At 55.9% G+C, this 23,273-nt stretch overlaps 1 protein-coding gene across 7 annotated transcripts in view; it reads left to right on the top strand.

Moving 5' to 3' along the window:
- Window positions 1-23,273, top strand: part of ZFPM1 (zinc finger protein, FOG family member 1) — a 72,462-nt gene that overhangs the window by 3,177 nt on the left and 46,012 nt on the right. The window contains exon 1 of one of the 7 annotated variants that reach the window (XM_036346807.1): window positions 7,830-8,163. The exons of the other annotated variants lie outside the window; for them this stretch is intronic. The gene's annotated coding sequence lies outside the window, so the exon portion shown is untranslated. Of the gene's footprint in view, window positions 1-7,829; window positions 8,164-23,273 lie in introns of those variants that run through there. 7 annotated transcript variants of the gene reach the window in all.

Raw genomic sequence — 23,273 nt, 5'->3', positions numbered from 1 at the left:
GCTGTATGCAAGCACTGGGTCATACCACATTGGAGAGATGGAAGGGGGTGAGACGAAGCAGTGTGGAAAGTCAAGACAAGGTAAGGGGTAGAGAACAGATGGGTAGTCAGGGACACTTTCTGGAATGGGGGTTAGGAAGAGGCTAGCCGTGGGTTGCCCCAGGGACAAGGGACAGTCCTCACTTTCCAACTCTGAAAAATGGGGTGATGATTCCTGGCTGTTGAGGGGAATAAAGGGCCGAGAGTCACGAGATTCTAGGGAAGGGATGGCCTGTGTGAGGAGGCAAGAATGAATGAGGCCAGGAGGGTGGGGCTGGGCCTCAGTTTCCCTTTCTGAAAAAAATGGGGATAGGCATGAACCCCCACATCAGATGGGCTGTCCAGGGGCCACTGAGTCCCTTTATAGTGGGAAAGCCCTTGGGGGCCATGGATCCAGATACCAGGTGGAAACCAAAGTCAGCCAAGGAAGAGACTTCCACAAGAAGCTGGGCTTTGCCTGGCCGGACAGCCCCCACCAATCCCAGCCCCAACAGCTACTCCAGCTCCATCTCAGATGACGGTGTTTTTCACACATTCTCAAACTTTGAGTAAACAAATTATTAGTGGCCACAGGATGACTAATTTACTCCGAGCTTCGAAGTCACCCGCCTGCTCTCCGAAGCAGCCTGACGCCCACCCGTGGCTATGCCTTCTGGCGAGGGCCAGTTCCAGGAGAGCCTGGGTTAGGCCCCAAAAAGAAATGAGGTGGTCTCTGTGTGAGTTTTTATGAATGTGAGCACAATTATCTGCACAGAGCCCTGCACACTTTCTTTGCATGTGTGGGAGGCACCTGGAGTCTGCCTGGCTCCCAGGGGCCACCTTGAAATGTCCACCATCCCACTATGATGGCAGAGAAGCTGGAAAAGAAGGATCTGGGGCAACCTCGCTGCCCCTGACGTGAGCCACCGTTGGCAGGTTACCTTACCTTCCACAGCTTCTGAAAAACAGGTGTGACTGTGCCTGCTGCCCAGAGGTTGACAGGCACCTAAGTTCAGCTCTCAGCTGACTTTGGCCCCCTCCCCAGCACCCTGGGGGCATGGGGATTGAGCTATCGTGAGCAAAGGGGACAGAGGATTTAGAGACCCAGAAGGATTTGCTCACAGTGCCTGCCCCTGAACCTGGACTTGAACAGGGCTCTTGTGCACTTGAGAACTCAGCCTTTCACTCCTGATGGTGGAACTTCACCCGGCTCTGGACCGTTCCTGGTTTTCCTTTATTCTTTGGCCTCAGGGAACATAGCTCTTTTGATAATAATAATAACATGAATAATAGCTAATCCAGACTTTACTCTGTGCCACACTACATATTAACTTAAAACAGGTCCTATTCGTATTGCCATTTATATCTAAAGAAACTGAAGCACAAAGAGGTCGAGTTTCTCACCCAAGAAAGTGACAGAGCGAGAATTGAAATGCAGGCAGCTTGGCCCCTCACTCTGAACCAGCATGTCTGAACATCACGATGCTTTCTTGAAGTTCTCTCTTCTCTACCTGTCTCTGGGCTTCTCGGGGCCTCAGTCTCCACACCTGTAGAATGGGCCCCTGGGAGCAGTGACACTCTGGGGTCTTTCCCAGCCCTGCCCTTGCTGCATCTCCCATGGCCTCCTTCCTGAGACATTCCTGTGCAGGAAGGGTCCCCGGGGAGACTTCACCCAGCCCTACCCGGGGGCCTGAGCCTGGCCGAGTCCTGGCCGCCCAGCCAGCCCCTCCCCGGAGGTCACCGGGAGCCCAGCATGGCACCAGCACCGCCAGCAATTTAAATGGGTCAGTTGGGGAAGAAAGGAGGAGGGAATGCGATGCCATTAATTGTACCCCTTATCTCCTGTTTCTATGCCAACCAGACGTTCCTGGGGCTTGACGGGCTCGTGAATAATACTCCCGGCCAGCCTATCTGCCATCGACAGGCCTCCTCCTGGAGGCAGCTGTTGCCTCGCCGATTGGTATCACCTACCCCATAGACCCAGGCCTGGGCCCTCACATAGGATGGCCAAGCCACACTCGGGCACCTGGCTGGGCTCCTGTCCACTCAGCCACTATACTGCTGGATCTTCCTGGAGCTGTCCTTGGCTACTGTCCCCATTTCACAGAGGGGGAAACTGAGGCCACCACCACATGTGCGTTCTCTGGATCTAGTCTGCTACTCCCTATTCAGGCAGTAGTGGCCTGGGGAAAGGGGATTCTAGCTGCAGAGGGAGTCATCCTCCATATCTCCTGGCCCTCTGTGGGCCGCAGTGTCCTTGGCTGTGGCAGAGGGGGCAGGTGGCCCCACTGGTAAGAGATCAGCTTCCTTCAAGCTGCTCTGCATGTGGCCCTATGAGAAGAGGAGAGCCTGCACTTGCGGCAGCTCCCATCAGGGCTGAGCTCCGCACCAGGGCTATTCACAACCAGAAACTCTGAGGATATTTCTCTCTCTCTCTCTCTCTCTCTCTCTCTCTCTCTCTCTCTCTCTCTCTCTCTTCCTTTGTTCCCTTCTAGCCTCAGTGCCTTTGCACAGCTGCTCAGGTCTCCACTCAGAGCCCCTCACAGGCAGATCATTCCTCACCTCCACACCCCACCCTTCCCGCAGAGACCTCATTAGTCTGTTTGATCACTCACTCCCTGGGAGCAGGGACTGGGTCCGTCCTGTCCCCACAAAGAGGGCCTTCCAGAACTCTGTCAGATAAATGATCTCATGGATACATGACATGAAATGGAAATGGCTGGGATCCCAGCTGTGCCACTTAGTGGCCATGGGGCTAGGGGCAACGCCCACCCCATGCGAGCCCCGTTTTCCTCATCTACAAAATGGGGTCATGGCATTGCTGGCCCCTGAGCACCACTGTGAGGTTCAAAGAAAAATACACATTATCAGAAACAACTGCTATGAACTATCCTCCTCCTCCTCCTCCATAGTATCTCTGTGGTCATTCAGGTCAAATCTGTAGTTTCCAGCTTATGTGAGATGGAGAAATCCCTTTCCCAAACTCCCAGAGAGTAAAACACCTACAGGGCCCTCCCTGGGGAGATCTCCGGCGCACTCTCTGGCCCTATGGCCCACAGAGCTCACTGTGCCAGCCCCTGGTGACCAGCCACCCCTCTTCCTGGCTGGCTCATTCCCCCACGACTTGCCAAGTGAGTGCCCAAGCTGTGCAATCTTGGCACATTGCTTGCCCTCTCTGGGCTGGGGTCTTTTCTTTGTTAGAGGAGAAGGGAAGCGGAAGGGCTGTACTGGTGAGTGGTCAGTGACATTCCTCTGCCTCCCCCTACCACCTCCTCGCCTCCCTACCTGGACTGTGGATGGGCCTAGGCCAAGCCATCCCAGAGTTGAGAGGCCGCAGGGCCAGGCAGCCAAGTGAGAGTCTCCTGTGTCCCTGTGCGCATTTCACAGATGCAGTGGGAACTAGAGGCCTAAAGAGGAAGGTGGGCTTACCAAGCGTTCCCAGCCAGCCATTGCCTGGGCCAGGAGAAGAGCAGTGGGCCTGGGAGATCGGGGCCAGGAGGAGGGGGGATCTCTGCAGGGAGGCAGACTTAGTGGTTGCTGTCAGGGAACCAGGCAGCATCGGTGTGGTGCTCCCTCTCTGCTTCAGTGTGCCCATTGGTTCAATGGGCAAATCCCAGTTCAATGCCCTAGTTTTCAGGTGCGGACATGAGGCCACAAGAGTTCAGGACTTGAATTCTGACTTGGGGCAAGAAGGAAAAAGGGAGATGGTCAAGTTCTGAAGGAAGCCTGGGTCCCAGCCTTTCATCTCAACACACAGCTTCCTGGCTGAGCATGTTGGCGAGTGTCTCCTTCATCCTCAGCCCTTGTTCTTTCATGTGTAGAATGTGTGTAACACCGTGCCTGCTCCAGGGGCTATGCTGAGAGCTCAAAATGGCTGAGACACAGTAGCAACAGTTGGAACACACCTGAGGTCCCTGATTGGGTAGTGACCTAAGCTGTGCTGCTGAATAGCATGTTGCTCCTTGGGACCATCAGGTGGGCTAAGGACAGAGACTCTTTTCTTGGGGGCCCTGGATTCCATCCTCACCTCCATCTTCCACATCAGGGAGCCAGGGCTCTGAGTTCCAGGCCCGGGCCACCCTCTAAGGGCTGTGGGCTGCAGGCCAGCCCTCACCTCCAGAGTGGGAGACCACTGTAGTGGGGGCCACTGCTCAGCCCTGAGTCCTGGCCTCATTGTGACCCTGGGGCAAGTGGCTTCTCTCATGCCTCAGTTTCTACTTTTGGAGGAGGAGCTTAATAAGAGCAGATTCTTCCTGGGGCCTTCATGAGGGGTCCTTGAAATCCCAGGTGCAAACTGTAAGGTGCCTACCTGGGGTTGTGTCCTGGGTGGACACTGGGGCGCTGAGAGCTGCTGGCTATATTACTGATATTTTGCCAGATACCCCAAGGGCCCTAACTTCTGCCTTTCTGTCCTTTGGGTGTTTATTTTTGAAAATGGAAGGACTTGTGGGCAATGGTGCCCTGACTATGCCACACCCTGGGCTGGGTCGGCCCCATACTCAAGCCCTCTCAGTCCTTTCCTGCACAGGGATCGTACCTGCTGTTATGTTCATCATCATTGGTTGACTCATTTTACAGGTGAGAAAACTGAGGCCCTGGGAGACTGTAACATGTGTGGGTCTGTGATATAGAGGTGGGCAGAGGTTTATCTGGGCAGTGCCTGCTCAGCCCTCCAGGCCATCTGCCCCCGTGTTCTGTATCCCCCTGAGGCCTCTCCAGCTCCCCCACCACTCCTTCCCCTTCCTCACGGCCCCATGTTTGGGAGAAGGCAGTGGCCCCGCTGGGACAGGAATGTGGTAGCTGACCTTGGGCCAGAGCCTGGTAAGGCAGATAAGCAGGCCCTCCCCTTGGCCTCCTGTCCCTCCATTCTGCCCTCCCTGAGCCGAAAGGCTGTGGACTCTCGGAATTTTGTTTTCCCCACGTGTAAAAAGGTGGTGGGCTGCTGGTGTGCAGTTTCCATGAGCCCAGGCCTGGTCAGAGCCCACCGCAGCTGTTCCTGGTTCCTTCAGTCCAGTAGCTAGAATGGGGACAAAGACCCAGTCAGCCAGCCAGTGTCTGAAATCACCTACCTGCTAAGCACTTTGCAGGCATCCTCTGTTGTGGTTCTCCCGAAACACACTCAGATTAGGGTTCCCAACCTATTTTGCATACAAAGAAATGAAGGATCAGAGAGTATGGGCAGCTGCACCTGAGTGACACAGCACATAAGTGATATGGAGATGGGATGGATGGAGTAGTCTGTGTGAGCCCTGTCCCAGCTCCCAGGCCGGGTGCCTACGTTCCAGTCCCCCAAGAACTGGCAGGTGTGTTGCTTCCTGGCCAGGAGGGTAGACCACAAGGGGGTCTCTGAACATGGGTATTACTGCCACAGACAGATAGAATCCTGGGATCGAGGCTCTTGGACTCTGGGTATGAAGCAATTACTTTGCCTTCCTGAGCCTGTCTCCACTTCTGCAAGATGGGGACAGCGGGCTGAGCTCTGAAAGTACCTGGGCCTTCTGCAAGTCATTGAGCCTCTATGAGCCTTAGTTTCCCCCTACAAAATAAAACAGACCTCTTTGGGCATCTCAGTGAAACAGATGAGACTTGACGTAGAAGGTATAGCCTGTGCCAGAACTGGTGTGTCATTTTTATTGTTTTACAAAATTAAAATGAAGAGGACAGAGGGGTACCTCTCCCCTCTCCAGGCTCCCTTGGGCTGCTTCCTTTTGGTTCCTCGTGATGTCTTCAAGCCCTCTAGCTTTCCCAATCTGCCCATCACAATCTTCTGCCTCAATTTCCCTTTTCCCCATCAAGCCCCCACCCTGCGAGTCAGACCCAGGGAGTAGGAGGGGTAGGGGCCCCAGGGCCAGGTGGTCTTGGCTGCTTCCTGCAGTGGGGTTTGAGGGAAGAGCTTCCAGAGGGCCCCCCAGTAGAAATAGGACCTTGCAGGCAATGGTGAGTCCATCCTGGACATTGCTGGATTCTCAGCTCCCAGGGAGGAATTGAGGGGCTGCCTCTCAGCTGGTCTTTGGGCTGCTCTGGCAATAGGCACTTAGCCCCTCAAGAAAGGAGAGAAATCCAAGGCAGAGCTATGCGCAGCCATAGGGCCTCTCCTGGCCTCCCCCATCCACCCTCAGCTTTTCTAGAACCCCAAGTTCATTCTCGATCACCCCAGGCTTGTTAGTCATTTGTCATTGCAGCAAACATTAACCAAGCATTTTTTAAGCCTTTACTCTGTGCCGAGGACTTTAGCTGTGAGCTCACAGCCTTCCACCAGTAACCTTCAAGGGAGGCTCATTGATTAGCCCAGTGCACAAAAGGGAAACTGAGGTTTAGAGAGTTTGAAGGTCAGACCTAACACTGCAACAAGTTCCTGGGGGAGGGAGGGAGAAGATGGCCATAGTGATGCTTTCCAGGGTAAAGCTCTGTGCTCCTTGCTGGGCCTGGCCATGTCCAAGTTCAAGTTCAGAAACTAAGGCCTTCCTGTGGTTCCAGGCAGCATCCAGTTCTGGTCACCATGACCTTCCTCACTGGCTGCATGACCTTTAGTGAGTCCCTTCCTCTTTCTGGGCAGAGCCCACCGGAGTGTCCCCATCCTACTGATAGTTTCTGCTGCCAGGGCTTGGGGCTAGAAAAAGGTCCCCGGCCAGGGACAGGGGATCCTGCAGGTCTCAAGGGCAGGAGGACAGAATGTTCACAGCACAACCCCACCTGTTGTGCCCCCACACCACCGTCCAGCTTTCCACTTCATGGGCCTGGCACAGCTCAGGAAGGCCTGGGACAACCCAGCCCACTGGGAACTTGAGGCCTCCTGTCTCAGTTTCCCCTCCTATTCGATATACCCATACCTGGCTCCACCAAAACCAAACATTTTCCCAGAGAGCAGAGGGAGAAGCCCTATACTCATCTGATGGCCTTGAGGGTCGGCTGGCACCCAGGTCCTCGGGGGCCACAGCAAGGCCAGTGGTCCCCCTCTTCCTCCCGGCTTTGCCAGCCAGAGCCCAGTCTGCCCCGAACTGTCTCCTGGTCCGGGCCTCTGGCAGGCGCAGGTTTCAGCTCCTGTGATAACTCGGAAAGTTGAACTGGCCCCATTACTGCGCTGAGATGGTTGGCGAGATACCACCTTGATAATGGGGGAGATACCGCCTCTCCGTGGCCAATAGCCCAGCCTCTCCACCCATTAACATTCCCCACCAGCGATCCGCTCCTGAGCCTATCTCCTCCATTTCCACTCCTCCCGCAGATAAGAATGGAAATTCTGACTTCATAGCTCACTGATTAAAGTGTCTGGATTTCTTGATAATACACAGATAAATTATGTTTTTGAAAAAGAAGGTAGGGAGGCGGGTGGGGAGGGTGGGGGCCCTGGAGGGGAGCCCTTGGCTGTCTCTCCAGCCTTTCCTGGCCCCTGGGCAGGCCGTGCACCTCGGAGCGCCCAGCATGCACCTCCCAGGTTTTGGTACAAAGTCAGCATCCAGGAGCCAGCTGGGAAGGCAGAGCAGGCCTCCCTCAGAAGGAGGAATCACGTTGGAGGGAATTGTGCCCAGGCCTGAGGGGCAACCCTTCTGGGGGGAACTATTGGGCACCCACTGTATAACCAGACACTGTTTTAGGTGTCCAGGAGACACAGGGACCTGAACAAGCAAAATTCCCAGTGGGGCTGGGAGGTCCCAGGTCCTCCTGAATGATGCCAGGCCTGAGCCAGGAGTTGATCTGCCTGCCTGGACTCTAACTCTTAGGGAACAGCTCTGTGCCTCAGTTTCCTCATCTGTCAAATGCACACAGGCTGTGGAGAGGATGCAGTGTCCTCAAAGGCAAGAATTTTGTTTGTTCAGGTCTCTGTGTCAACTGGACACCTAGAGCAGGGCATGGTTATACAGTAGGCGCCCAATAAATGTTGAGGGACCAAGCAACGCCCCATTTGCCAGTTGGGGAAGGGAAGGGCTCCCTCCCACTTGTCTCCCTGCCTCGTCCCCAGCCATCCTGCCTTTCGAGGCCTGCCCGGCTGCCACGAGTGACAGCAGCACCCAAATGGGACTGAGGTGCCATCTCCGAGTCTGTCTGGATAAAGCCGCATCCTTCAGCTGATCCGAGATCCTGCGCTGATGGCGCGATTAGCAACGATTAGGGCTGGCGTGTGGCTAATCCTCCTGCTGAGGGACAGGTGAGGCAGCTGTGGTGAGGGCGGCGCCTGCAGAGGGACACCCAGCTGTCCGGGAGGGGAAACCGGGGCCCTGGCAGCCTTGATGTGCCAGCTGGGCCAGTGGTCAGGCAGAGCCCACCTCCCTCGCTGCAGAGAGCCCTCCAGAGGGACTGCAGGGGCTCCCGGCAGGCACAGGGCAACTGGCCATTTCCCCCCTTTCTGCAACTCTTTCAAAAATGAGATTCTCTGTGAGCCCAAAAGCAGGAAGCCTGAGTGGACAGTCAGCGGCATTTGTGGATGGCTCTGGGACTCCCCAATTATAATAATCCTAATGGTGACCATTGTTAGATAATACCTTCCTTTACTAAGCTGTATGCCAGGCCTCGACTTGACCTGGGTTATCCTGAAGAGTACTCCCAGCAGCCCTGAGAAGGGCATCTCTGACCTCATTTCTCCTTGGAGGATTCAGACTCAGAGAGGTTGAACAATTCACCCAAGGTCACACAGCGTGGGAGGGAGCAATAAAGACCCTGGCTTAGAGGCCTGGTCAAGGTGAGCTACTGCTCTGAACCACACAGCTGTGTCCAAGAACAGTAGGTGATAGGTGCCTCTACATCTGCCCCCAGAAAATTGGCTCCTTTTATGATAAAGTTGGTTTCTTTCTGTCTTTGGGAGTTTGACTTATTTCAGTGTTCTAAGGGAGGTCAGCTGTTTTTTAGTAAAATTAGTGCAGGTACAGGTGAGGGGGACAGGTGTAGAGTGGGGTACCTGGGGTTTGATTCCTGCCCCCTGAGCAGGTGGTCTAGGCAGTTTCCATGAGCCCAGGTGGTGACTTAATGTTTCTGGACCCTGGTTTCCTCAGTAGAACAAGGGCATGATCTCAGTTCTGGCCTCCTTGCCTTTGAGGAATGAGAAGGAGAGAAATGGGTTAGGCATCAGGAACTCAGGGGTTCTCTGAGGGGCATGGACCATAGGGTGGGCAAAAGTAGGTTTACAGTTGTGAATATGGCAACCAGAGTTTATTTTTGTATTATTTATTAATCACTATTATTTTCCATATAAACAACTATAAATCTACCATTGCCCCACCCAGTGTGGGTCTGCCTGCTACACATGCTCCACCAGTGCTACCAGCACTCTTCCTGGACTCTTTTTGGCAAATAGCTCTGGTTTGCAGAAGCCCAGGGCCCTGTCAGTGATGCAGGTGGTTCTAGAACATTTGTGTATGGGCCTGGGAGTCCATTCCTTGGAGAACCTTCCATTTTTACCAGAGCCAGAGGGAACACAGAGAGAGTGGGGGGTCCAGCCTGCCTCCTCTCTGTGGCTCACAGGCACTGCCCTGTTCTGAGCCTCAGTTTCTACATCTGTAAAATGTGGCTGAAGATACTTACAGGCCTTGGCCTGAGAGTCAGGCACCTGCTGTGGCCAGCTCCCCTGAGGGCTCCCCATTCCTATGCAGCTGTGCCCATCCTGGCCTCGCAGGATGTCTCAAGGGAGGAGCTCAGCACCCAGTCTCAAGGCCCAGATTCAAATCCCAGCCCCACCCACTTTTGTCCTGTATCCTCTCTGAGCCTCCCTGCCCTCCTCCATGAAGTGGGGAGTCATCCCCCCTCAGAAGAGCCCTGTAGTGAGCTAATGAGAGGGACCCATGGTCTTCACTCTGCAAGGACCGATGTACCCACTGCTATTGACAACCACCCCAGGACACCTGCCCCTTCCAGCTGAGAACTCTGGGCCAAGATACTGTGTGTGTTGGACACAGCTGGAGGGAGCCTGAGAAGGAGGCCCCACCCCTTGGTTGCTACACTTGGGGGCTGGGTGTGGGGGTATGTCCCACCCTCCCCCTCCCCAACAAGACAGAAAAAACGAAAAGGGAACTGTGATAAAAAGGGCGATAGGCCTGTGCGGTGGAGGAGTCCTATCGCTGTTATCTATCTGCCTGCTGCTCTGAGCAGTTCTGTTGTTTCCCTTATCTCACCCACCAAAATGCCAAGAACAAAAGCACGAGCACACTCATATACACACACACCCGGGAGCCCACCGCCCCACAACTCGTGGAGTCCCAAGACGTGGTGCCACTAGATCTAAGGTGAAAGCTAGGGGGCTCAGGTTCTCTTAAAGCTATGATCATCATCATTTTGCAAAGGAAGCCCAAATATAGCCCTCCCTGAGACAAGGCAGCTAAAATTAAGAAGTTACCCTGGAAGGAAGGACCTAGCCTTTGGGAGGGGGCAGGGGGGGGGGGGGGGCGGGAAGGCGAGACAAAGCTCTAGCTGTGCTGCTACACCCTGGCTGTGTGACCTGGGGTCAGTATCTTTCCCCCTCTGAGTTCCTAATTGGGGGTAGGGGAATAGGTAGAGTATGAGGATTTAAGGGAACCTTAGAGGAAAAGGAAGAGCCTGCACTATAACCAAAGTCTTCCCCAGGCTGCAAGCGACCCATTGTGTTCCAGACTTGGGGCTGGGGCAGGCTAGTCACCCAGAGCCTGGCACTCTCAGAACTTGCTCCCTAACATAGTCTCCCCCAGAACCCAGCCTAGCCCCTCAGGGCCCAGGCCCCCAGCCTGGCATCCCAGAGCCCAGTACCCCCTCTAGCTTGACATCCCCTAGAGTCTATCATCTCCATTGTACAGCTCCCCTTTCCTGGTCTGGCACTTCCAGAGCCCAGCACCCCCAAATCCTAGCCCAATCCCCCTCAACTTCTCCCCAGAGCCCAGCCCCTCAGAACCCAGGTCCCTCAACCTGGCACCCCAGAATCTGGCATTCCTAGAGCTCAGGGCCCCCAGAACCCAGCCCTCCCCCCACTCAGAACCCCTTGCCTGATCTCCCAGCCAAGGCCCCTCCAGAGTTCAGTCCCCTGAGCCCAGCAACCCTGCTTGGCCCCCCAACCCTGCCTACCCAACAGCTTCCCTGCAGGCACCCCCTCAGCCAGGGAACCAAGGTCCTAACTTGTATGTTGGCAGCCAATGGAAGCAGGGAATGCAAATAAGCATGAGTGTGGCACAGGGATTGGCTGTTCACTGAGGGGTGGGGCCGCCTCCAGTGTCCCAGCCCAGACCTTGGCCGCCTGGCGGAAATCCCCTCTTCCCCAGCTTTGGAAGGGCCGGCCTCTCCAGACCTTGCTGCTGAGGCTATCCATTTGCATGAGCAGAGGAATGGGCAGTTTGGCCTTAGATGACCTCCTGCTGACCCTCAGAGCGCAGATCCCCACTGCCTGAAATTGGGGGCCAGGATTTGTGTGTTCCTGAGATCAGCACTGACAACTCTTGACTCCCAGATGGGAACACCAAGTTCAAAAGCAGGGTGAGGACAGCTCAAGGCTGGCCAGCCTCCCCTTCTACTCCCTGTGTCTGGCACCTCCAGACCATGTGCATGCTGTCCCCCGACTCTCTGCCCTCCTCCAGCTATGATTTTTATCAAGAACTTGGCTCTGCCAGGCTCTCTGTAGCACCAACTTCATGAATGACAGTTCCAACCCGTTTGCCAGACCTGCTCCCCACTCTGTAAATCTGAGGGTCTGGTCTCTGCCTCCCGGGGTGGTTTCTGTGTCCTCCAGCAAGCCCTGTGCTCCTGAGCCTCAGTTTCCCCATCCACACAAGGAGAAGGAAGTTCTCTGGGGGCTCCCTACTCTTTCTGTGGCTGTGGCATAGAAACTTGGGGTCTTCCAGATTTCCCATTTTCAGAAATTTACATGACAGGAAACCATGTCTGTAGGAAGTATTCAAGCAAGTTTGGGGCATTCTTGTGTTCAAAGTCACTTTGCACCCCACGGGATACGTTGTCAGCAAGATTGGGCCCAGGTAGGCCCAGCCAGAGGCACCCCCCCCCCCCCAGCTCCCATGGCATCAGCAGGGCTCGGTGACCCAAAAACCAGCCACAGGCGTGGGTGTTTTCAAAAATGCGTAAGTGGAAAATAGCAGAGAGGTGAGAAGGGAACGAGTTTGGGCTGAGATCTAAGGGGAGGAAACAAGGAGGGGGCCGTCGGGCCAGTACCAGACTGCCACTATATGACCTCAGCCGAGCCCCTCGCCTCTCTGGGCCTCCGTCCCCTACCCTATAAGATGGGGTGATGGTGCCTCCCAGGGGGGTGGGGCACAGGGACTCGGTGCATGAGAGTGGAAGGGCAGTCTGGGCAGCTTCACTTGGGAGGGGTCTCCTAACACCTGCCTGGAAATCTCTCCGAGAGGAGTCCCCATTCTGCCAGCATCTCTGTCTTCCCCAGGACAGTGCCAGGCATACAGTAGGTGCTCAATAAGTTATCCCTCAACTGATTTCTAAATCTATTTCCATCCTGGCCCCTCCCAGGAGAATAAAGCAAAACCAAGGGGAAAAGGAAACTGGAAGAAAAAGTTAATGCCTGCAAGAGAACCTGTCATAGACAGAGCCCTAAAGTGCAGTAGCTGGGGTCCTTACACAGTGGGCAGCAAGGCCCCTGTCCCCGAGGCAAGATTGGGACTCACTCCTTCAGGGGCTGGCTGCCTGGTAACTGGGACATACAGGCTGACCTCTAACTTATAATGAGTATCTATTGGGGGATGGCCCTGGACCAGGGACCCTGGTGACCTTCACAGGTGGGGCCTCCCTCAGTCCCTGCCCTCATGGAGACCAAGGTTGGTGGGGCGGTAGAGAAGAAAAAAATCCCTAACAATGGAGGGATCCCCTGTAGCTGGAGGGCTGGTGGTCAAGGAAGGCGAGGTGGCCACAGTGAAGCAGACTTTAAGCAGAGACATTGGGATGGGGTGTGTGGGGAAGAATGTTCCTGGCAGAGGGAACAACACAGGCGAAGCTCTGAGCAGGGTATGAGATATCATGGTGAGAGATGTGCCAGGCCCCTGCCGTGCATTGACCAGCACAGTCAAGGCCCAGTTCAAATGCCAGCACCACCTCAGTATGCTGCCTAGCCCTGGCTCCAGGACAGCCACATGGCCTGGGGGCCCAGGATGTGAGCTGGGATAGAGGAACTATGCATGGGACTCCCCCTTTCCTCCTCCTCTCCTTCTTCCTCCTCCTCCCTCTCAAGTACCAGACTTTTCCTCTCCACTTACTCTGTCCTGGCCCAATGGGCTCTAAGAATCCAGATGCAAGCCAATGTTTGACAACTTAGAGGGTTTGGCTCGAAGTTGTAATGTCCAGGCCCCAAGGTGACTGTCATCACCGTGGCCTCATTCACCCTAGAGGGGTCAAGGTTGCCGGTTTTGGAGCCACAGGGCCTGGCTGCAAATCCCAGCCCTCCATTCACTGGGTCCCCTTGGGCCAGTCATCAAAACCCCTGAGCCTCAGATGGGGCCCTCCAAGGTGGTGAGGAGCCCATTAGGGGCTGTATGGACTGCTTTGCGCAGGCCTGGGGCTCGATCCAGTCTCACTGGGTATTCCTGGGCTGCAGGGCTTGGAGATGGATGCCAAGAACTCTTAGGCCCTTCATCAGGAGCCTAGCAGGGCCAAACTGTGACCAGCAGCAGAACTTTGACCAGGGCCATTCATGGGATGGGTCAACTGGTCTGGTCTGCCTTCTGGACTCCCCATGACCCCTCAGCATCCCCATCCCATCCATGGATGCAGGACCAGACCCCAGCAAGCCCTGGCCTCAGTCTCTACATCCGGCAAATGGCCTGAGGCAGCATGGTGATGGGGGAGCCCATGTCACTGCAGGGAGCTATGCGCCTGGGTAGGGATCTGTGTCTCTGAATCCCTGAGGAAAGGAACAGACATTTAATGGAGCACCTGCTGTGTGTTCCTTGGCACTAGGTGACAGATTTTTTTTTTTTATTGTAGCAAAATATACATAAAATTTATCATTATAATTCTTTTAAGTATACAATTCAGTGGCATTAAATGCATTCACAAGGTTGTGCAACCATCAGTGCTCTCTATTTCCAAAAAATTATCTATTTCCAAAAAACGATAATTTTTGAACAGTAAGTCCCCACCCCCACCCCCCACGAACCCCCACAGCCTCCATTCTACTCTCGGTGTACGAATTTTTTAAAATATATATTTTTATTGATTTAAGAGAAGAAAGAAGAGGGAGAGGAGATAGAAACACCATTGATGAGAATCACTGATTGGCTGCCTCCCGCACGCCCCACACTGGGGATTGAGCCCGCAACCCCGGGCGTGTGCCCTGACTGAGAATTGAACCATGACCTCCTGGTTCATAGATCGACGCTCAGCCACTGAGCTGTGCCAGCTGGGCTCTGTGTATGAATTTGAGGCTGATGTTTTAGCCCCTAGTTTTCAGTTGTAACAGGCTCAGTGTGGACAAGGGCCCTGTCCTGCAGGATTTGAGGGCAGGTGTCTTTCACCCCAGATTCCTGGATGCTGTGGCTCTGGACCCCATGGGGATGCGGGCCGTCCTGAGCCAAGAGGTACAGTTTCAGGCCCTGCAGAGTCTCCAGCTCCTCGCGGGACTGGGAAGGTGCCTGGGTTTCCCCATCTGTGCCGTGCGAGCAGAGTAGATTTGCTGCTTGAGACCTGGCCAAACCCATGGGGGGAAAGGATCAGCTTCTTCTTTCCTCCCTGACACTAGAGTCTTCCAGGTTTGGGTGTGTGTCCAGAGCATCAGGACAGCCTGGGGGTATGGGTGCAGGCCCCCACCTCCTAGAAGAGGAGGTGAATGGGCTTAGAGTTCCCACTTCTCCTGGGGCCATAGATCTTCGGTAAACTGGTGATGACAGGCCCCTCTCACATAGTGCAGGACCTAGTGCAGTAGTGCCTGGGGGCCGGGTGCCCCAGAGGTGAGAGGAGAAATCTGGAGCTGAGGAGGGCTCAGCACCTGCCAGTTCCCCTCGGGGTGTCCTGCCCCGCCTATCAGATGGCAGGGCCCTGTCACTCTGGAGCCCTGTCCCCTTCCAGGAAGCAGTCTGCCTCCATCCATCTGACGTGGGGGCCACCGGGCGACGGCTCCATTAGCCGCAGCCCCGCTCCCATCTATCAGCCTTATCAGCCCATCGGGAGAGAATCTCTTTGGAGCCCGTGGTGCTTCATTCTCTCGGCACTATTTCCCCGTCTCCTCCCCAGGCTGCCTCCTGCTTGCCACTCTATGCTGTGGCCTTGGCTGCTTCTGCCATGCCCCATGGCCTTGACCACCACTCTCACCCCATGCCGTGTCCTCTCCCCTTTACCTCCCCACCAGTCACATGCCAGGGGTCTGTGCCACACGGCCCCAAGTGTGTTCTCCAGGGCCCACGAGTGTCCTGGCCCCTCCCCACCCAGCCCAGGCCACGTGGTCTGCACCCCCTCCCCTGGGAGTATTAGTAATCTGTCCTCGGAGTGAAACAATCTCATGTAATCTATCAGTGGCTATCAGGCCCATCAGAGGGCGGGGAGTGGCCAGGCCCAGAGATGGCGCCAACCTCCAGCGTTGATAAAGTTTCTGAGCTGAGCGGAGATGAATGTTGAGTAAGTGCAGGCCGCGCGATAGGATGTGGACTTGGCAGGGCCGCAGCTCTGGCTGAAACCAATCTCTCCCCTATCAGCCAGGCTGGGCTTTCTCAGGCCCCGCTCTTTCTTCCCGCCTCCTCCGCCTCCCCTTTCTCTGCCTTGCCCCGCCCGGCCCCTGCCCCTGAGGACAGGGGTGGGAGGCGAGGGGGGGTGGTGAACCTGCCTGATGGCCCTGGCCCTAGAGAGGGGGCAGGCTGGGGGCAAGATAGGGTCCTGATCGAGGCCAAGGGGGTGGCACCCAGCTACCTGGGTGGCTGGCTGAAGGTGGTGGCCATCCACAGCAGCTGGCCTCCCTTCAGTCCAGAGCCTGAAATCTTTGCTTAGCTTCTCAGGTGCTGAGAATAAACCCCCAGCCAGCTGCCTAGTGCTCTGGGCCCACTGCTTCTCCACCTCCACCGTCCTCAGCGGCAGAGCCAGAACCCACCAACTCTTTCCGCTTCCGGAGCTTTGCATTGACAGTGCCCTGTCTGGAGTGGTCTTCCCTACTCACGGTCGCAACTTTAATATCGCCTCCTCCTATGAGAATCTCTTACTCCACACCCACCTGCTATTTTCCATCCTATACTGTCTTAGCTGTTCATGGTATCTGAGATGCCACAGTGTGTCCACCCCCACCCTAGTGCGCGCGCGCACACACACACACACACACACACACGCACGCACGCACACACGCGCACACCGTCTGAACCTGTTTGCTCAGGTTGACCTAGCAAGTGGCAGGCTCTCAGGACCCTGGTAGAAGGAGTTATATACTCTTAGGAATAACCCACATCTGGGAAATCACCTCCTGCAAAGCCCCTTCCCATCCACTCCTTATAACAGCACTACAAGGTCCATGTCAGTACCCGTTTGCCAGGTGTGTACATAAAGGCCTGGCCGGCTCCCTAAGCTCAGAACCATATGCCCCGAACCTGGCCCAGCGCGGTTCTTGCCTTGCCCTGAATATCTGTGTGGGCAGATAGCCCAAGACCCGCGATGAGGCCAGGTGGGGGCTGGTGTAGGGCTCTCTGACTCAGATTCCCCATCTGTAGGGAGGAACCAGTTTCCCCACAGGCCAGTATTGAAGAGGGTTCTTGCAGAGCTTCATAAACTGTCAAAGGCTGTGCACTTGTGTCCCAGCGCCTGGAGGGCGGGGCCCTGGGTGCCAGTCATTGTACAGCCCTGCTCTCCCTGCACCACAGCCGGGGAGGTGGGTGAGCATCCCCGTCGAGCGGAGAGAGGCATGCTGGCCCTGGCCACACAGCGGGTAGCTGGTAGAGCCTGAGCCCTGGCCTCCGGGAACAGAGAGTTGGAGGGGGAGGTGGCATACCCCAAGATCCGGGCACAGCCCCTCATCACCCATCCACACATGGGCTTAGACCCCAAGGCTCCCCTCTGGGGCCAAACAACATTCCCCAAGTCCCCTCACTCCTCTACCCCAGACTTCTCCTGTGGGAGCCCGGCAGGCTCCCAGCCACACCCGGCTCTGAGCCAGGCCATCTGTGAGCAGTCTGTTTCCCTCCCCCACACCCATCACAGTCACCAGTATTCATTAAGGGCCTACTATGTGCCCGGTGCTGTTGCAGAGGTGGGATACTGGCATGGGCTGAGGTTCGGCTCTGGCACTGAAAGAGATGGGAAGCCATGGGGGCTGCTGAGCAGAGGAGGGCAGGTCAAGGTGTGGAGGGTTCCAGGTGAGTACACTGGGGGACACGGGTATAGACAACCACCCACAAGAGCGTGACCTTAGCATCTGTGCTGATAGCCCTGGGAAGAAGGAGCTGGGAAGCTGACCACAGTTGGCCAGGAGGTTGAGGCCTGAGGAGGAGAGGGTGGCCACAGGGCAAGGGGGCCCTGAGGCCTGGGAGGAGGTCCTCCTGTCCCAGAAGCTACACAGGTCGACAGTAGGTCTCATTTGGGGGGCTGGGGCCGTCCTTGGTTACAGCAGCCCCCAGGCATAATGGGGACACAGAGACAAGACATCCACATGAGTATGGTTGCTGGCCTTTACCTGTCATCCACCCACCTTCTGCTGAGAGGAAGGTTTATTTTGTCCTTGGCATCTAGGCCTCCTCCACACCCTTCCAGTGAGGTAGGTAGCCAGTCTGGCTGCCAGGACTGTGATCGAGAGGGTGTGGGGAGAAGGGACCTGGGAGAAGGGAGAGAGAAGCTGGGACAAAGAACATTCAAGTGCGGGAAGGGAGGGCAAAGGCATGGACCTGGCTGGGTTTAGGGCCAAGTGAGAGGCTCTGGTGGCTGGGAGTGGGAGAGGTGACAAGGAAAGGTGCTAGTGTCTCTGCATGAAACTGAGCCACAGGGGGCCCTGGGTTTTATTTGGGCACATATGCCTGTCCTTCCCAACTTTAATAAACACACTGTGAAACGCTGAGTAACACTTTATTGTCTGTGAATTATATCTCCATAAGATCTTCCTAATTTGTTAGCAGCTGGAGTAGGTCCCAGTGGCTCTTGTCCATGAGAGCATGGTTCTGTGTTCCGAGAGAACGTGGGGCCCCTGCTTGGCACGCCCCAGGCACTGCAAGTTTGTCATTGATGCTGAGGGCATCTCATTGCCCTCAGATGGCCCAGGGTGTGCTGGTTGTGACAGCCACCCTCCTCCAGCGTGGCTTACTGGGACAGCCGCAGTCACCAGCACCTCCAGGCTTGGCCTGGGTGCCTGCTGAGCTATGAGGCATACAGCCTGGCAGGCATACACAGCGTCTGTGATGGGCACACCAAGACATGGGAGGCGCAGGGTCAGGGACCCCGATCTGTGCCTCTGGAAGAAGAGTCTGAGTGCTCTGTCACAGGGTGCCAATCAGCACCTGGCTGACCCTTGGTGGAGAAGTAGAGAATCAAGCTGCTCAGTCCCCGTGTCTCCTCTGCCCCAGGCCCACTCGTGCAGTCCAGGTAGGGGTGGGGGGGCAGGACCAGTGGGGGAGAGCGTCTGGCCCAGGTCCCCAGAATAGGCAGAGGTTCAGATGCTTGATCTTCTCAGAGGAACAGGCTGCCTGCTCAAATAAGCCAAGATTATCTTGCCAACATCCTCTTTGTGGTCACCCTAGCTGTCATTGGGACTGATCCTGGGTTGATGAGAGCCACTGGCAGGCCACAGCAGGGGCCTGTGGGCCCCTCCTAGTTTGTACCTATTGAGGCTCCAGAGACCCCTCTGCACTCCACTGGGACCCTCTGTGTCGCCAACAGCATCCTTATCCTCATGGCCATTGGTGCAGTCCTTGTCAACCCCATTAGGGCAACCGGGGCAGTGCCTTCCTTGAAGGTGGTTGCAGGTGGGTCACCCTTCATCCTCCCTCTGGGCACTTCAGGGCCAGCAGGGATCATCAGCTGACCAGCTCTCCCACCCCACCACCCCCTCATGAAAATTACACAAATGACTTGCAAATAAATGTGCGGCTCCAGGGACACGCAGACTGTGGGAGGAAGAGTTAATTGAGTGGTAAGAAGGCCTTAACCTGGCAGAGACGGGGCGAGAGAGTGTCCTGGCAGAGGGACAGCATGGGCCGGGGCGCTGTAGCTGGAGAGCCAGGGCAGCGGAAGGGGTTTGGTTGCCATTCTGGGGGTGAGGGTGGAGCAGGGAAGAGCTAGGGCCCAGAAGGGGCACCTGCTCTGCTGATGGACTAGATCCCACACTGGCAGTGGCGAGGAGAGAAGCAGGCAGTTCAGGCCATATTTAGGAAAATGGGGTGGGCAGGAGGAGATGGACCCACTGAGATTACCAGGCTCTATGTGATATTGGTGCCAGCCTTCAGCCTCCTTCCCAGCTGGGAAGTGGGCATGAGAGAACCCACCGAGAGGGCTGGTCAGTGCCAGGGCCTGACTGGGTGTCCAGGAGGCCCTCTCAGAGCTCCAGCCTCCTCCTGTGGGTGCCTGTACCCCTCTGCTGCTGCGCTCTCCAATGAGGCAATGGTCCAGAAACCTGCCTCTGTTCATGTTAAAGAAACTGTTGAAGAACTTCTGATTAAGTGAGCCTTTTTTATCAGAGGCCCTACTGGGCATGCCCCTGTCCCCCTGGATAGCACAGCTGACCTCATCAGCCCCTGGACTGTCTGGGGCCTCTACACTAGGGGCTCTGGGGATACCATGTCTTGCCCAAAGCCCCATATACTGGGCTCCCTCCTTCTCCAGGCTTGGTCCTGACCCTGCCTTGTCCCTACCCAGCACTCCCGTCTTCTAACCTGCTTCTCTCCATCCACCTGGGCTGGAAAGCAACTCAGCTGCTTGTCAGAACTGGGCATAAGTACGCGGCACTTGGTCATACGGGCTGTGGACAGTGAGTGGAGTCTGCAGGCGGTAGGGTGCAGCTGACAGGCGGGTGCGTGGCCAGGGCAACCAGCTGCCCCACACTCTGTGCCTTGGTTTCCTGTCTGTCGAACACTGGCTGGATTAAAGCCCTCCTGTCGGGGAAGAAGAGTCTGTGTGGGCAGATAGCCCAAGACCCGCGATGAGGCCAGGTAGGGGCTGGTGTAGGGCTCTCTGACTCAGATTCCCCATCTGTAGGGAGGAACCAGTTTCCCCACAGGCCAATATTGAAGAGGGTTCTTGCAGAGCTTCATAAACTGTCAAAGGCTGTGCTCTTGTGTCCCAGCGCCTGGAGGGCGGGGCCCTGGGTGCCAGTCATTGTACAGCCCTGCTCTCCCTGCACCACAGCCGGGGAGGTGGGTGAGCGTCCCCGTCGAGCGGAGAGAGGCATGCTGGCCCTGGGAAGGGGTTTAATAGCATCCAGTCGTGCTGGCCAGGACCCAGGGGAGGGGAGCGTCACCAGAGGCCACGCTGCCTCCTGATGAGAGGTCAGGGTGCAGACCCAGCTCTGTCTGCTGGGCCCCCAGAATGACCGGGTCCCTGTCACCCTGAGCTCCCTAGAGTATGGCTCCCTCAGGGAGAGCAGGGCTGTCCCCACCGCCTCTCTGTCCCGCCATGGCCTGAGCTGCCCGCGGCCCAGTGGTGGGAAAGTCTGAATCTGTTGCTATTTTCTCTCTGTTATCAGGGCCTTATCTGGCCACTGTGCCACCCAGAGGCCAGGGTCTCCCTCCTGGCAGCACTGAGCTCCCACCTGCCCACTGGCTGCCCAGAGCCAGCAAGACAGGAGGCCAGGCCTTCTGCCAGTCTTTTGCCTGCACAGCCCTCCCCAGCCCCCAGCCCCTCAGCACCCCAGCCCTGTCACCTCCATCCCCACCTCTAGAGGGCCCAGTGGCACTTCCGTGGAGAGCTGAAATAATAACAGTTGTAATAATAACCACAAATCTGTGCTCAGCACCTACTGGCACCATCTTGCCTGAACCCTGACCCCAGCCCATGACAGGAGGTTACTGTCATTCCAGGCTTTCAGCGAGGAAACCAGACTCAGGGAGGCATGGCACAAGGTCACCAGCCTCAACGTCCTGCTGTTCCTTCTACCTGGAATGCTTTTCCTTGGCCCCATTTGCAGGCAACCTTGTCCCCTTCTAGGTCACTACTCATTTGTTGCCTCCTCCAAGAAGCCTTCCCTGACTGGCACCTCCACCTCTTCTTTGTGGCAAAGGCCACACTTGCATTTTTCATGTTTCTTTCTTGGGGGTACATCTTAGTTGCTGCAGGGTCTCCAATGCCTGTGGGGTCTGGCACTTGGCAGACTCAGGAAAGGATTGATGGGTGGATGAAAAAGCGAGAGAAGAACTGAGCTAGTGAATTGATGAGTGAGTGAATGAAAGAACAAGGATTAAAAATGAGCCATCAGATCCCAGGGTCTGCCTGGTGACCCTCTCCCAGCTCTGAATTTCTCCAGCAGGCCAGGATATTGGTGAGAGAGGAGCAGGGCCCATAACCCTTCAGTGTCCACCTGTCCCCCAAGCCAGTGAGCCTGCATTTAAAATCCCACTCTGACACAGGAAGGCAGATGACAGTACCTGTTTCCTCCCCTGTAAGTTGGGACTATAGAGGACGTTCCCAGGGAGGCATAAATGACCCGTGCAGTGGGCAGGCATCAGGGAAGATCCAATGCAGGTGGGGGCTCACTGGGCCTTTGCCCTGGTACTTTCACGTTTCCAATGGCCTGGTCGGGGGATGGTCAGAGTTGCCCCCATTCAACAAGGTGCAGTCTGCAGGTGGGGGGGGGGGGTGTCCAGCCAGTGCTTCAAGCCACCTCCATCAGCAGCCACCTGGAAGGTCGACCTGGGGGCTGAAGTCCGGAGGGATTTTATTCCCTCCTCGGCTACCAGCTCTTGCTTTCTTCAAGGCAGTTATTCAGAAGGACCCCCCAGTTGCCTTGCTATCAAAGCCAGGAGTTCGTTAATCATTGCTGCTCCGGGAATTGGAAGGAGTTGGGATCATCCCACTGCACAGAGCCTGTCTCTGTAATTCAGTTTTAAAGCATGAAAAAAGGGAGTTGATGAAATTCCACTATCAGTGCTGAGCCAATATGCAAAATATCTCACCCCCAATCAAATAGCTATTATGTTTTCATTCCATTTCGGCATCAGCTTAATGAGCAGGAGACTGATCGCAGTGGCTGGCGTCTGCTCACCGTGATAACCGAGGGTCTCCGGGCAGCGGGGGCCATGCCCAGGGCTGCCCTGGCTGGCGGTGACCACTGTCATCACCCACGTGCACCCCCCAGACAGGTGCTCGGCCTTGGGCATCGGCCTCTGGACCCCGCCAGGCAATGGGGTCAGCCTCGTCCTCGCTCTAAGTCATTTGCAGGAGGAGAGGCGTGAGGCCACACCTGCACTCAGAAGGGCCTTAGCCTGAGCTGGTATCTGGAAGGGTGGCTTATTGGAAAAGACTCCTGCCCACCTGCCCCCTACCACTGATTCCTTGCCCAGGCCCATGAGCAGGTCAGTTCACCTTGCTGGACCTCAATTTACTCATCTGCAAAGTGGGAGTGGCTCAGGTTTCCATCTTGGGAGGTGTTGGGAAGTGCATTCACCCATGATGACTGTCATAATGGCCCTGCCTCCCCCTCCACCTGGTCCTGTCACCCTCCCGCTCTCCTCTCCCACCACTGCTCCCTGTATGGTAGAAGTGTCCCTTCTTCCCCCATACACAGTCCCCATCATCGCTATACCCCTGGCTAAAGGGGGTTGGAGGGGTACAAAGGACATTTACAAAATGCTGAGCACAGGGTAGTGCTTAATCATAGCACATTCCTCCCCCCCCCACCACCACCATTTCCTAGGCCCTGCTGGGAGGTAGGTGGTAGTAGCTAATGATGATGACAGTTGATGTCTGGTGCATATGTACTGTGTGCCAGCCCTGAGCTAAGTTCAAATACAGGTGTCACCACATTTCATCCTGTAAGGTGGGAGCTGCGTGATTACTGAGCACAGAAAGCTAGAGTTCCTTGTTTGAGGTCACACCTTGCTGCCTGGCTCAGCTGTTAGGGTCTCTGGGCAGAGGGTCCCACAGGGGCCAGGCAGGCTCTGTCCTAGCCCAGGACACCCAGGGAAGCATAGCATCTCAACAATCACCCTTGCCAGCTGAGAAACCTTCCTCCCGCGCCCCAGGTGGAAACAGGTGTCATGGGCTTAAGCAGGGACAATGTGGCACGCTCTCTGTGCGCACAGGCGAGTGTGGGGCGGGATTCGCCTGCTGCATCCTGGTTGTGGGCTTGTAGCGATTTGCTGGTTGGCAGTTGTCTCCTGCATTATCAGAGCTGTGTTAATTGTGCTGGAACTGAATTAGCAGCATTAGAATAAATTGCCTCTTTCTTCACGCTCA

The sequence above is a fragment of the Myotis myotis genome, unplaced genomic scaffold (genome assembly GCF_014108235.1).
Source record: "Myotis myotis isolate mMyoMyo1 unplaced genomic scaffold, mMyoMyo1.p scaffold_m19_p_19, whole genome shotgun sequence".
Lineage (NCBI taxonomy): Eukaryota > Metazoa > Chordata > Mammalia > Chiroptera > Vespertilionidae > Myotis > Myotis myotis.
The sequence above is the reverse complement of the archived record's forward strand: the minus strand, read 5'-3'. Positions and strand labels throughout refer to the sequence as shown.